The 15,619-nt window shown below is 27.3% G+C and overlaps 1 pseudogene; it reads right to left on the bottom strand.

Annotated features, from left to right (window-relative positions):
- Positions 1 to 6,577: 6,577 nt before the first annotated feature.
- LOC132934598 (uncharacterized) lies at positions 6,578 to 15,613 on the bottom strand (annotated as a pseudogene).
- Positions 15,614 to 15,619: the final 6 nt, after the last annotated feature.

The raw sequence follows: 15,619 nt of genomic DNA, 5'->3' as shown, positions 1-15,619 counted from the left end.
TTATTTTTTTTTTTTATTTATTTATTTTTTATTTTTGTGTCTGTCATCACCTTTTAGGACAGTAAAAGTGCTTGGATTTTCTTCAATAGTAGCATTTCTGATAGGAAAGTGAATCTAGTACTTTGGGGGGTCAAAAGTAAAAATTTCCCAGTAGTTTTCACAAGCGACGTGAAAAACAAAAGAAAAATTAAGGAAAAACGGGAATTTTTACGCAAAATCTGTTTTCGAGAAAATAGATTTTGGTTTTTGGTGTAACTCTAAAACAAATGACCGCAGGGACATGAAATTTTGACTGAATGTTTATATTAGCATTTTCTATACACCATAAAATTTACAAAATATTTTGACTCTTTTTGAGCTGTTTACGGCTATTGTCAGTTTTCAATTTTTTTAGTTTTTTTTTCTTTAAATATCAATGAAATTTTATCTGTTGAGTAAAAAAGCTTGAAATTTTAATAGAAGGCGCCTAGGTTATTGTTTCAAAGGCAGATGAAAAAAATTAAAAATCCTTAGTCACAGTTTTTATTTATAAGCATTTAAAGTTCAAATTTTGACAAAAAACTGAAAAATCACGAAAATTAGCAAATTATTTTGAGTGGAGAATTCATAAAAATTTTTCTTTTTAAATCTAAGATTTGAAAATGTAATATAAGATTACTCATAAGTTTGTCTACCTTTATCAAAAAAAAAATGTCTACAAGAAACTTAAATTAAATTTTTATGAGCGCCTGAAATTTATATTTTTACAACATTTGATATTCACTCGATTACTCATGTAACAATTTTCTTATTTTATTGTAATTAAAAAACAAATGACTGTAGATACTTGAAAATTTCACTGAATGTTTATATTAGCATTTTCTATACACGATAAAATGTTGAAATTGAGCCTATGTATTTTAAATATTTTTCAACTGCTTTTGAAACAATAACCTAGGAGCCTTCTATTAAATTTTTTAACTTTTTTAACCAACAAAATATTTTATTGATATTTATAGAAAAAAAAACAATGTAACAATGTATCAGGAGCCTTATATCAAATTCTCACGCTTTTTTACCCAACAAATAAAATTTTATTGATATTTATAGAAAAAAAAAACTAAAAAAATTGAAAACTGACAATGTCCGTAAACAGCTCAAAAAGTGTCAAATTATTTTCAACATTTTATCGTGTATAGAAAATGCTAATATAAACATTCAGTGAAATTTTCAAGTCATACTTTTTTTAATTACAACAAAATAAGAAAATCGTTACACGAGAAATTGAGTGAATATCAAATGTTCAATGTTATAAAAATATAAATTTCAAACGCTCATAAAAATTTAATTTGATTTTCTTGTAGACATTTTCTTTTGATAAAAGTAGACAAACATATGGATAATCTTATATTACATTTTCAAATCTTAGATTTAAAAAGAAAATTTTTTATGAATTTCTAACTCATAATAATTTACAAATTTTCGTCATTTTTACGTATTTTGTCAATATTTGAACTTTAAATGCTTATAAAAAAAAATTGTGACTATGGATTTTTATTTTTTTTCGTCTGCTTTTGAAACAATAACCTAAGAGCCTTCTATTAAATTTTCAAGCTTCTTCAACCAACAAAAAAATTTTATTGATATTTATAGAAAAAAAACTAAAAAAAATGTAAACTGAAAATGTCCGAAACAGCTCAAAATAAGTTAAAATATTTGGAAAATGTTATGGTGTATAGAAAATACTAATATAAACATTCAGTCAAAATTTCATCTACCTACGGTCATTTGTTTTAGAGTTGCACCAAAAACCAAAATCGATTTTCTCGAAAACAGATTTTGCGTAAAAATTCCCGGTTTTCCTTAATGTTTCTTTTGTTTTTTACGTCGCTTTTGAAAACTACTGGGAAATTTTTACTTTTGATCCTCCAAAGTACCAACTAGATTCACTTTCCTATCAGAAAAGTTACTGTTGAAGAAAATCCAAGCATTTTTACTGTCCTAAAAAGTGATGACAGACACAAAAATGAAAAAATAAAAAAAAAAAACACACATCATTATAAAATCAATACATTCATCGCTTCGCTCAGAATCTAAAACCCAGATGTTCTTTTAAAATATAATTTATATAGTAATGCATAAAATTGCTTGACCGTGGCTTATCAATACTTATTGACATTACCATGTACTCAAGTAAGTATACAGTTAGAATGTTCCAATAATTTGTATGTATTTTATTTTAAATATCTAACTAAATTTCTATTAAAATTATTAATATAGGTAGCATGCAAAAGATCATTTTCTCTATGTTAAAAATAATTAAAACTCGTCTGAGAAAAATTCAATGGATGAAGATAATTGGACGCATTTATAATGATGGCAGTCGAAAAAAAATATTTTATTTAGTATTGATAATGATGATATTATTGATATTATTAATATGTTAAAAATAAAAGTGATTTATTAAATGATAAACTTTCTTATTAAAATCAAATTGACTGTAGTTTAAATTACATACATAACAATTACTTGAGATGTACTCTAACAAATTTACAATAGTTATTTTATTTTGTTTTATATCAATTAATTAAAATATTTAAAAATTTAAAAGCTTAATTGTGTTTACAAAAAATATATATTTATATTATAAAAAGGGCCGTTAGTATACTGGGGGCCTCTAAAATTATGATTTTCCAGAGCTATTTTTTTCTCCCAGTCCGTCACTGACTGTTTTGAACATTATTATAAAAAAAATGATTATACTTAAAGTTGTAAATATAATATTGTATTCAAATACATCTAATTCCTACCCATATGTTATTCGGTACAAGTACTACGTTGATCAACCAAAGTTCTCTTTTATCTAATACCAATATCAATAGCCCTATGATAGGAATCGTGAAAGGTATCGTTAGTAATTAAGATTTACAGTAGGTATAATGAGATGTATAAATAATATTAAAAGTATCAAAGTAAAATATATGGTGTTATAAAATTAAAGATATGTTACCTATAAATCATACTTATATTTTTAAGCATGAATAAATGCATATATTAATATAGACGTTTAAATAAGTATTAATAATAATTATAATTGTTTTTGATGTTTAAAAACATTTACTGTTATTTATATTAAATGGTATAGGTATTTAAAATAAAATACCTACGTTTCCCTTTAATAAAATACAATACGTGCTATTAAGTACCTATATCTAATTTAAACGTACTATGTTCATAATATGACAATGATAATATGTTAAATGATTGTATATTGTGTAAGTGTTTTTTATTTTTATCCTAAATTAATAATTAATGTTTATGTAATAGTACATGCAATATAATGTATTAAGTTATTTTGAAATTACCTAATTATTGTATATTTTAGATTCTGAGCGGAGCGTATTGATTTTACAATGATGTGTTTTTTAAATTTTTAAGTTTTGTGTAGATCACCACCATTTAGGGCAGTAAAAGTGCTTCGATTTTCTTCAACAGTATCTTGTTTGATGAGAAAGTGAAGCTAGTTGGTGCATTCGGGAGGTAAAAATTTAAAATTCCCAATAGTTTTCAAAAGCACCGGGCAAAACAACATAAAAATCAAGGTAAAACGGGAATTTTTACGCAAAATTGGTTTCCCACAAAATCGATTTTGGTTTTTGGTGTAATTCTGAAACAAAATTTCTTCATTTAATGAACATACATACATGACATTTTGAAAATTTTATGGTGTATAGAAAATGCTAATATAAACATTTAGTGAAATTTTCAAGTATCTACAGTCATTCGTTTTTTAATTACAATAAAATAAGAAAATCGTTACATGAGAAATCGAGTGAATATCAAATGTTGCAAGAATATTAATTACAAACGCTCATAAAAATTTAATTTGATTTGCTTGTAGACATTTTTTTTTGATAAACGTAGACAAACCTATGAAAAATCTTGTATTACATTTTCAAATCTTAAATTTAAAAAGAAAAATTTTTATGAATTCTCAACTCAAAATAATTTGATAATTTTCGTGATTTTTCCGTATTTTGTCTGTGACTAAGGATTTTTAATATTTTTCAAATATCATTGTAACAATAAAGTAGGAGCCTTGTATTAAATTGTCAAGCTTATTTACCCAACAAATAATGTTTTATCGACATCCATAGAAAAAAATACTCATAAAATTGATAACTGAAAATGTTCCTAAACAGTTCAAAACAAAACGAAATATTTTTAAAATTTTATCGTGTATAGAAAATGCAAATATAAAATAACCAGTGAAAATGTCATGTATTTCACGTTCATTTGTTTTAGAGTTACACCAAATACCGAAATCGATTTTTCAAAAACAGATATTGCATAAAAATTCCCGTTTTTCCTTAATTTTTCTTTTGTTTTTCACGGCGCTTTTGAAAACTATTGAAAATTTGACCTCCCGAATGCACCAACTAGGTTCACTTTCCCATCGAACAAGATACTGTTGAAGAAAATCGGAGAAGTTTACTGCCCCAAACCGTGACGACAGACACAAAAATAAAAATAATAAAATATAAATTAAAAAAACACATCATTGTAAAATCAATACATTCATCGTTCCACTCAGAATCTAAAAATATAAAAAAAATTGAAAACTGCCAATGCCCGTAAACAGCTCACAAAGAGTCAAAATATTTTCAAAATTGTATGGTGTATATAAAATGAGAATATTAACATTCAGTGAAATTTTCGTGTACCTATCTACAGTTATTCGTTTTTGAATTACTACAAAATAGCAAAATCGCTACATCGAAGCAGTTTTACTGCCCCAAAACGTGACGAAAGACACAAAAATAAAAAAATAATAAAAAAAAAACACACATCATCATAAAATTAATACATTCATCGTTCCACTCAGAATCTAAAATATTTTCACTTGTTTTGTGCTGTTTTTACGGACATTATCAGTTTCCAATCAATTTAATTTTTTTTTCTATAAATGTTAATAAAATTTGAATTCTTGAAAATGTAATATTAAGCTCCTAATATACCATTACACAGGTAGTTAAAAAATATTAAAAATATATAGCTACATTTTTTTTGTAAGTATTTAAAATTCGAATTTTGACATTACATATACCTAAGAATATACCATTACATGTACCTAAGAATAACGAAAATTTGCAAATTATTTTGAGTCAGAAATTCATAAACATTTTTAATTTTTAAATCTATGTTTTGAAAATTGAACACAAGATCCCTCAAAAGTTTCTGTACCTTTATCAACAAAAAAAGATGTCAATTGGAAAGTCAAATAAAATTTTTATAACAGTTTGAAGTTTAAATTATTACAATATTGGATATTCACTCGATTTCCAATGTAGCTATTTTCTTATTTTGTTGTAGGTAATTCAAAATCGAATAACTGTAGATACTTGAAATGTACACCATGTGTTTATTTTATCAATACCTATACTTGATTTAGTTTTCAAAATATTTTGACTCATTTTCAGCTGTTTATGGACATTTTAAACAAAATTGTAACAATATATCAGGAGCCTTGTATTCAATTTTAACGATATTTTAACTAACAAATACAATATTGTATTATATAAGTGCAAATTTGATGATATTATTGTGATTAAAGTAAATCTATTTTACTTTTAAGCATTAGTACAAAAGTAGGTAGTAAAACAATTTCATTTGAAATTGTAATTGTATGTATAAAATATAAAAATATACTCATTTTCATATACATACCCACGAATAATATTTTTCAATTAAAACAAAATAACTTTACTATAATAGTTATTCTTGGTTTTAATATATAGGTACCTAATTTTGTTCTAATTTGAACTTATAAAATGTCTGTAAAAATAACTGTCAATATGATCTATTTATAAGAATTTTTGTCTTAAATTTTCAATTCTTGGTCACAAAAGTTGAAAATTATATATACTTTTACCCAGCGGTCGAAATGGCTCAAGATAAGTGGACAGATGCCCCACAATTCAGATTTCCTGATATCGTCATAACATTCGTCTATTCTTCACTCTAACAAAAAAGGAGAGGGATCCCTCTATACCCCCCCTCACTTCGAGCACTGCTTTTAACTACCAAAGAATGGGCATAACCTGAGTTAATTTGATTTTGTGGGGCTACTTTTATACACTTATTTTTTTATTCACAAGAGTACCATAATGATATAATTTTTTTCTATAAAATGGGGTTACTTTGATATCACATTAAAAAATATAGGTATCAAAGGTGCCCACAATTTTGTGTAACTTTGAGAGCATATTAAAAAGATTGATATTTCTGAAGATAATATCAGAAATTTAAAAATTAAAACGTTAGAAAATTGAGCAATGAGCGTAACTAGCTGCAACTAAGATTTAATTTTGAGTTTTATTGTTAAAACCACTGGAGTTATCCATAAAATAAAAAGTAAAATTGCCATAAAACAGTAAAAAATTATCAAAGTAACCCCATTTTACGGTACTAAGTAATTTGTACATTTTTAGTTTGATAAATGTCATCAACATTTTAAATTTAAATGTTTATAAAAAAAATTTTGCCTATAAATCTTTATTATTCCTCAACTGTTATTATAACTACTTATAACTTATAAGGAACCTTGTATTAAATTGTAGAGCTTTTTGACCCAACGAATAAAATGTTATTGACATTTATAGGATTATACTAAAATAGTACAAACATTTTTTACACAATGTTTTACACAATTACTAAAAACTATAGGTTTATAAACGATAAACATAATTGATAATTATACATGGTCTTACTTTATTTATATTTATAGGTATTAACTTAACAGACATTTAATTCCTTAAACTTTTAAGTTGGTAAAATTGTCAGTTATTAAAATTTAATACTTATAATTTTGTTTTCTGAACATAACAGCTATACTAAGTGGCTATGGAAAACCTAAGTTTGGTTGACCAAAAACACTATATTTTAAAAATTTTTTAACAATATATAAACATTCTATCGTGGTGATAGTTTTATCATTAGTTCTCGTCCGAAATGTACATAAGATTTGAATATTTTTAATACAAAACATGTGATTGTTGGTCACGATTACAATTTTAAGTTTGATACCTTATATGAGAATAGCGGGGAAAATATAAGCGTACATTTCAGATTAAATGGCTTTGAAACTTTTAAATGGTCAGTTTTTATTAAGGAGCCCGGTGCCAATGTAATTTTGTCCACAAAAATACAGTACGGGAATAATGATCTTGTTCTTTAAAATCAACCAAACTTGATAATTTTCTTTTGACTTATAAAGAGTAATTTACTACAGGCCGCAATGAATTCCAATTTTCAATATTTGAAACTCAACCTTTATAATATGTCTTCAAAAATAATACAATTTTAAACTTTTTTTTATAAATTAACTAAAATAAATATACAATTGTCTAATAAATAGACTTAAAATTGGCAAATACAAAGCATAATATTTATGACTTCATAATATTTGAAATTCCAGATGGTTATAAAGAGAGTCCACGCAGACGATTTTTTTTAATTTCTGCCATTGTTTTTCTTACTTCTAATACCCCTTTTCTCTTTTCAGCAATCTATAAAATAAAATAAAAATATAAACTATTTTAATAAGTAACATACAGTAATATACAGGGTTTTCTATTTAACTTAAGACATTCGTTCTTCCAGAAAATAAATGTTTTTGAAAATAATGTATTTACATAATATTAACTCTTTACAAAACAATATTGTTTATCATAATTATTATACAATAAACCATTTTAGGTTTTTTAACCTTTTGAATTAGAACATACATTTTGAATTACATAAACATAATATTTGGTGAAACACTATCAACCACTCATACCACCGAAAATGGAGTACCCCAGGGCTCAGTCATCAGCGTCACCCTGTTCTTAATCGTATTATATCGTAATATTTAACAATCTCCTTCCCCGTATAAGGTATACCATCTTTGCGGATGATTGTAACATTTTTTGTAGTGGCGTGAACATAAAAACAAAAGTCTAACTCATCCAGCAAGCCCTGGATGAACTCCTCAAGTGGTCAACTACAACTGGTTTCAATTTCTCACCATCCAAAACCCAAAGTATCATCTTCCATAAAAAGCGTAATGTAAACCTATTCCACATCAATCTAAATTACATCATTCTATCATATACAGATAAAATAAAAATACTAGGCATGACTTTCGACCATAAATTAAATTGGATCCCTCACCTAAAAAATCTCAAAATAAATGCAAACAATAACATGAAAATTATGAAAACCTTATCTCACCACTCCTGGGGCTCTGATAAAAATAGCCTCATTACTATATATAAAGCAATTATACTAGCAAAAATGAAATACGGTGCAGTCATCTATAATATAGCCAAAAACAAAATTCTTAATATACTAAATCCTATACACAATCAAGGCATTAGACTAGCCACAGGTGCCTTCCGCATAAGCCCAACAGCAAGTATTATGTGCAACGCTGGAGAACAACCACTTGAATTTAGAAGGATTAAAGAAACACTAAAATTTGTAACTAAATTCTCAAATAACAAAACTCAAATTTCAATCAGAAGACCTCTGAATATACGTAACAGTTCAAACACACCTCGCACTATCGATGACACGTATATGATCATAGCAGATATAATGAAGTTCAAACCAATTACGTTTAACAAAATTATCTTCCCGTCTTCCCCTCCGTGGATGTGGAATATTAAGCTCAATACCCAACTACTCGAATTCAAAAAAAAATCTCCTACCTCAACTATAAGAAATAACTTTTCAGAAATAATTGAAGAAAAATACCCTCACCACACAAAAATCTTAACGGACGCCTCAAAATCCCTCAATGAAACCGGATTCGCATTCATAGAAAATAACAATACTTCAATGTTCAAACCTCCTCATGAAACCAGCATTTTTTCTGCTGAAAGTCAAGCCATCCAAAATGCAATCTCACACGCGATGACCTTAGTGTCCGAAGAAATACTTATAATTAGTGACTCTCTTAGTGCTCTCCTAGCCCTCGAAAATCCTTACCCCAAAAATGAAATAATTCAATCCATCCAAGAATAGTTATCAAACTCAAGGAAAAAAATCGAATTTCTATGGGTTCCCTCTCACACTGGCATAAATGGCAACGAACTAGCTGACAAGGCAGCCAACGAAGCAATATTATCACCCAGCTCAGTATTAATAAACCAAATAATATTTCAAGACGCACTCATAAAAATAAATAAGCTAACTAAAAGTCTCTGGTAAGACTCGTGGGAGAAGACTTCAAACACAAATAAACTAAAAGAAATTAAAACATCAATCGACCCATGGAAAACTCCTCCACCCTCATCCAGGCACGAAGAAATAGTTACCACAAGAACTCGGATTGGACACTACCGTCTAACACACTTGCACCTCATAACAAAAGAAGACGGCCCGACCTGTGAACTCTGTGACAAAGCGCTGACCATCAAACATATCACACTTGAATGCCCCAAGTTCATCAACTCCAGACAAATTCTCGGAAACCCATCAACAATGCAACAGGCACTTGGCGAAGAGAACACCAAAAATATATACAACTTTTTCAAAAACATAGGCTTAGAAAAACTAATTTAGAAAAATTATTAATAATTAAATAATTAAATGTACATATATCCTACAAACTCCTTCTATTGTTAAACATAATGTATCCCCATAGTTGTAAGACCAATACTCCAATTAATAATATTTTGTAATTTTTACAGGCTAATAACCTCAGGAGTTGAAGACTAATTTAAATAAAAAAAAAAAAACATAGGTAATATTATTTGGAGTATTTCTACATTCATTCGTTGAAGTTTTAAATACTTATAACTAGAGACGGATTTGTATGCATTAATAAACAACTATAAAAGCACTAAAAAAATCTCAAAAATGCATAAATATATTAATATATAGTATGCACTAAAATGTTCGAATATGCACTCAAAAATTTATTTATTTTCTGAATGTTTAATTTAAAATTATCGAATGCTACTATTAATATTTTTCTTTAAAATATCTGTATTTTGTAGGTAGTTTTCTATAAGAAAAATAGAAATCAATTACGAGGATGCCACACAGACATTTATTGTCTTTGTCCTACAAGTGCGTAACATAGCAAATGTACGCAAAGCAGATAACGTTTACCTCTGTTGATTTAAAAATTAGAGTGAATCAACCTATTATGAAACTTGATGGTAAGAACATTATCTATGTAACCAACATATGAACACAGATAATGTTCTTTCGATAGTTTACGATAGTTCAAATTTTTTTAACAAGTTATCCGTACATATTATAATGTAAATTAAAAATGCTCATAACTCACTTAAGTACCATAGAATCCTTTTAAAAAAAACAACATACAAATAAAAATAATGTTCATACCATCAAGGTTTATAATAGGTCAAATTCACTCTAATTTTTAAACTAACAGAGCTAAACGTTATCTGCTAAGAGTAAATTTGCTATGTTACGCACTTGTAAGACAAAGACAACAAATGTCTGTGTGGCGTCCTCTCAACATCAAAAAAGTATCCTTAAAGGAATTACTTAGGTAGCTAAATAACAATTTGTGTTTTGTCGGTAGTTTTAATCTATAAGAAAAAAATGAATTCCCTGGGAAAACCGCTAACACCTATGAGTATACGTATTAATTTATTTTATTATTAATCAAAACTATAAATGTCGAAATATGCAAAATATGTGCCATAACAATTTCATAGTTAAAATGTTTATTTTATGAAACAAATTGTGTGCCCACTTAGCATACCATACGATCAACCAGTATAAATATGCAAGTGTATACAAATACGCGCTCTAATTATAAATCATAAACTACTCGTACAAAATTTGATTTTAATTTATCTAAGTACTCCAAAAAACATTCTGCTTTAGAATATGGAACTAAAAATGTATGTTACCACTAAAAAAGTAAACAATTAAAAAATTATAGTGAAAAAAAAAGTAATCAATAAATATATATATTTTTTTAAATATGTTGTTTTTGACAACTTAAAACATGGAAAAAAATATTTCAAAAACATTAATAGTTTTTGAAAGAACGAATGTCTTATTTTAGGACTTAAGATCCTCCTGCAAACTCACTTTGTTTTTAGCTTCAGTTTTTGCTTTCATTCTTTGCAAATCTCGATTTTTACCAATCCTTGACAGCCAGAACACAAATAGTTATCTTCTAAACTATTTTCTATACAAGTATTATCTGAAAGGTTATTAATTTTTTCAGTATTTGATTTTAATGTTGGATTTAAATTACAAGTTAAAATGTTTTTTAGTAAGAATTTTTTACATAGTACCTAGTACATTGTTTTTTTTTCTTCTGAAAACTGTTCAGCAGCTCCATTATCTATTGGACTTATGAATTGATCTTCACATGTACTCAATACAGGCACCTCATCAATTGAAATTGGCAAATCATTAGGTGCTAATAATTTAAAAAAAGAATTTAAATTTTAAATTATTATATAGATTTTAAATACAATGTTATTATAAAAAAGAAATATAACATCAGAGAACGATTATTTAAAAGGACATTCCCAATTAACTGATTTAAGATGAAAAATTTCTATTTTAAGCATGTTTATCCAACAAAAATAAGTACGTTTTACATTTTTTGTGGTGATTAAGGACAGATTTTTTAAAATTAAAATAGAATTAATTAAATTCAAAATGTTTTAATCAATAATTACTTAACATTATTAAAAAAACATATATATATATATTAATATATATATTAATATAAAGAAAATGGAATTGTGATTATGAACTAGTGATTTTACTGCATGGGTTAGCTTTATTCTAATTTATTAATAAAACCTTCTTTTTATATACTAAATCGTAAGAAGTATAATTTTATAATATTATTCATTTTTTTCTTTTAAAAAAAAAAAAATTAAGTCATTATATTATACAGTAAAACTTCTTTTAACGGTCACCTCTATAGGACAGTCATTTCTATGTAACGGTCAATTTTTTGGTCCCTCCGAGTGTTATCATAGTGTTATCCTACCTCTGTAGGACGGGCACCTCTAAATAGCGGTCATTATTTACAGTCCCTTCGGTGACCGTTATATGGAAGTTCTACTGTATAGCAAAATAAAACTTTGTATTTACCTAAACTATAATAATAGAATGCTAATTAATAATTAAAAAGTTAATACAAAATAAAATAACAAATAATTAATTTTTTTCTTACCGTCATCTAAAAATAATGATGGAACAGCGCCTGGTTTTAATTTGTTCTTTAATTCAGTATTCTTAAAACAATCAAGTTCAAAATGAGTACTACAAACTCTTATACCAGTTATTACTTTTTTTATTCCACATTTTTCTCAGCTTGAAATCCTTAGGCTAGCCAAAGAAACTTAGATTCTTTGAAAGTCTGTTTAAGCAGTTTTTAACAGAACATCGGAATCCAGATCCTAAAGTTTGATCCTTTAAAATTTAAACACATAATTCATATTAAAAACAGCTAGGTTGCCAATTATAAAGTATAAATTAAAATATAATAAAAGCTAAATACATATTTTAGTGATATAACATTCGATAGTCCGGTTTGTATAGTCTATATATTTATCTTATGTAGAAACTAGAGGGTATGGATCCTTCCATGTCTTTGTAACCAAAATAATGAACTACAGAGTACTGGTTGTGAATAACATAGAATCAGAATACTACTCACTACTATAGAACACTTGATAACCCAGTTAATCTTTCCCAACCATTGCAATATTGTTCAGGTGTAAGCTAAGAACAGTTATTTATATTTACAATCAATAATTATCAGTTCCTCGTTGGCTGTACAGTATATGATGCGAAACAAGTTGTGTTCACATATTTATTCGTATATTGATACAATGAACAGCCTACATTCATACTGTCACGTATAATGAAAGAGAATAATTATGTAATCTATATATCGACTGCAGCAACAAAAACTGTCGTAACACAATTTTACAAAACTTTTTTTTTTTCAATCTGGCGTTAATAACGAAACTGATAGTAGCATAAATCAACCAAAGACAATAAGATGCAGTTACTGCCGTGTTTGTTGGAAATTCAGAAAAATAGTAATTAGTAATAATAACTAATTGAAAAAAAAAAGTTGTAAAATTGAGTTACGACAGTTTTCATTTCAGCAGTTGATATATATAAATGGCACTGGCCCTTCTATGTATTTTAGTACAGAATGTCTCAAGTTCAAACCACGGTTTTGGTAGCCCAATTTTTTGCAGTTTTTTCTTTTTGATCTTTACATAAGAATGTTTGGTTTTTTTTATTCATCAGGTTTTGCTACGGTTAGGTTAGGATTTTGTATTAATTGATTGTATAAATCCTCTGTAGGTTAAATTAAGTAAAAACGACAAACTTTGTATAACTTTGATACTTAAGAGTTATGTACAAACCACAAATTACCTACCTTATAATATACTGCTTGCATAATCACAAGCGAATCTCACAGACAATACCGGGTGGGATGGCTATTCATTAAAATATAATATCATTTAAACTTAAAAATACATTGCTTCCACAGTGTGTTACATCCAAAAGGAATGCCGAGCAATGCCAGGTAATTTAGCTATAATGCGTTTATTAGAACTGCGACTCGACGCAAACGCACGTCATGGAGTATTTTCATTAGGGTTTCTAAAACTAGCGCGTTAAGTTGCACAGCAAATTTAAAATTGATCATGAATATTTTACACATTTTTTCTATCCCAGTTTGAAAACGCCTGGTTTGAGACAAAACCACCACGAAGCGTGTTTATGTCAAGTCGCAGTTCTAATTAAACACACTATAGTATTATTATAATTTTAAATTATTAACAATTATTTACAGCTTTTCTTCTATTTATAAACATAAAAATTACTTTTTGTAAATATCTTTATGAAACTCCTAAAATAGTACCACTATTAAGATAGATTCTATTGTGAAATGGAACTTCAGGAAAAAGGACTGGTTTTCTTTTCACAAAAGACCTTGACACTATAGTTAAATGCTTGAGTGAATCACACAGATCCCTGATTAATTACAGTAGATATTTCCTAACAATACACTAGTAGTGGCTAAAAAATATATCCTCAAAGTTTCCAAAAAGAGTACACACATTGGTGGTCGAACTACTAACTATTTCATAAAAATAAGTGGACAAGAATAGAACTGATATCTAATTAGAAGCACTAAATTACTAAAGAAGAGAAACCAGGACGTTGAAGACGAAGGCCCTACATTTTCATTAAAGAAAGCATGGAAAATCATAAAAAATATAAAGATATCAGACTGTATTGACCATGTTTATTAAAAATATTAATACTTATTTACTGACCGGCATATTTGTATTAATAATATCCTCAATGTTTCCAGTAAGTATAGATTGCCGTCTTGTTGAATTATAACTTTTTGCAACAGCATCTTCAATATGTTCCTCTCTGTAAAATTCAGATTCTATGTAATAACTTTCATCATAATAAGCCAATCTTCTAGATTTTTAAATGATTGTAAAAACAAAATCTAGTCAAATACAATTTTCATTAACTCACCTTATAATATTTTGTTCTATTGGTAAAATTATATTATTTCCAGTTTCAACATCATTACTTTTAGTAGCATAACTATTTAAAAATAAAAATATTATTGAAAATGAAAAATTTAATTATAGAGATTAAGAAGTATTACCTTACTATGGAAGGAAAACCATTTCTATCATAAGGTTGGGGAATAGCATTTGAAAATAAAAACCGCTTAAGTCCTGGCTTATAGTTTTCTTCTAAAAAATGATCACTACATATTTTTTGCCAATCATGACAACGATCAATTCCCAAAACTTAGGGCCATTTTTTTTTCATGTAATCATTCTTGGGAATTCTATATTAAAACAAATATCAATGAATACAATATAATACAATACAATACAATTGTTAATGTTAGATTAGAAAAATAAACACTAAGTAGAAACTATTAGGCTAAACCGGTTCAAAATTATTTCGCAGTATCTCGCACCGGGATAATGAACCATGTCAATAATATGATTCAAAAATCCATATGCGTTTTTCTCATAACAGGTTGGGCGAGAAAATTTCTAGAACCAATTGATACTCACCCATAATAAATAACTCCTGGACGATTGACCTTGGTTTTATAAGATGTATTACCGCACACTATACACTTATGCATTTTTAAAATGTAGTGTTATTTATTATTATCAATGGACGTGGGTAGCCTCGATCACTCAGTCTTCAAATGTATACAACACCTGTATTCCGGTCTCCTATAGACCGATGATTGTGTTTTGAGGTGTACGTTTTCTCGTGGTAGGTAATCCAGTCGAACAGATGGGTGGTTAGGTATCGAGTATCGTATTTTTTTAAGGTATTATGCTTCAAGTATAACACATATAGGCATAATATGTCTACTGTAATCTCGCCCAGTACTAAGCACAAGAATGAAACCCAGAAAAACATAACTTTTTGATTTCACAGTCACAAATTTGATGAGATATTATTTGTGTTATTAAAAATGAATGTTTGAAAAGCACCTATTTGTTATTTAGCCAGACAAACACACAACGTTAACAAAAGTAATAATATTCTGTCACGAAAACTATGA

The sequence above is a fragment of the Metopolophium dirhodum genome, chromosome 1 (genome assembly GCF_019925205.1).
Source record: "Metopolophium dirhodum isolate CAU chromosome 1, ASM1992520v1, whole genome shotgun sequence".
Taxonomy (NCBI): domain Eukaryota; kingdom Metazoa; phylum Arthropoda; class Insecta; order Hemiptera; family Aphididae; genus Metopolophium; species Metopolophium dirhodum.
This window is presented reverse-complemented; position numbering and strand designations above follow the sequence as displayed.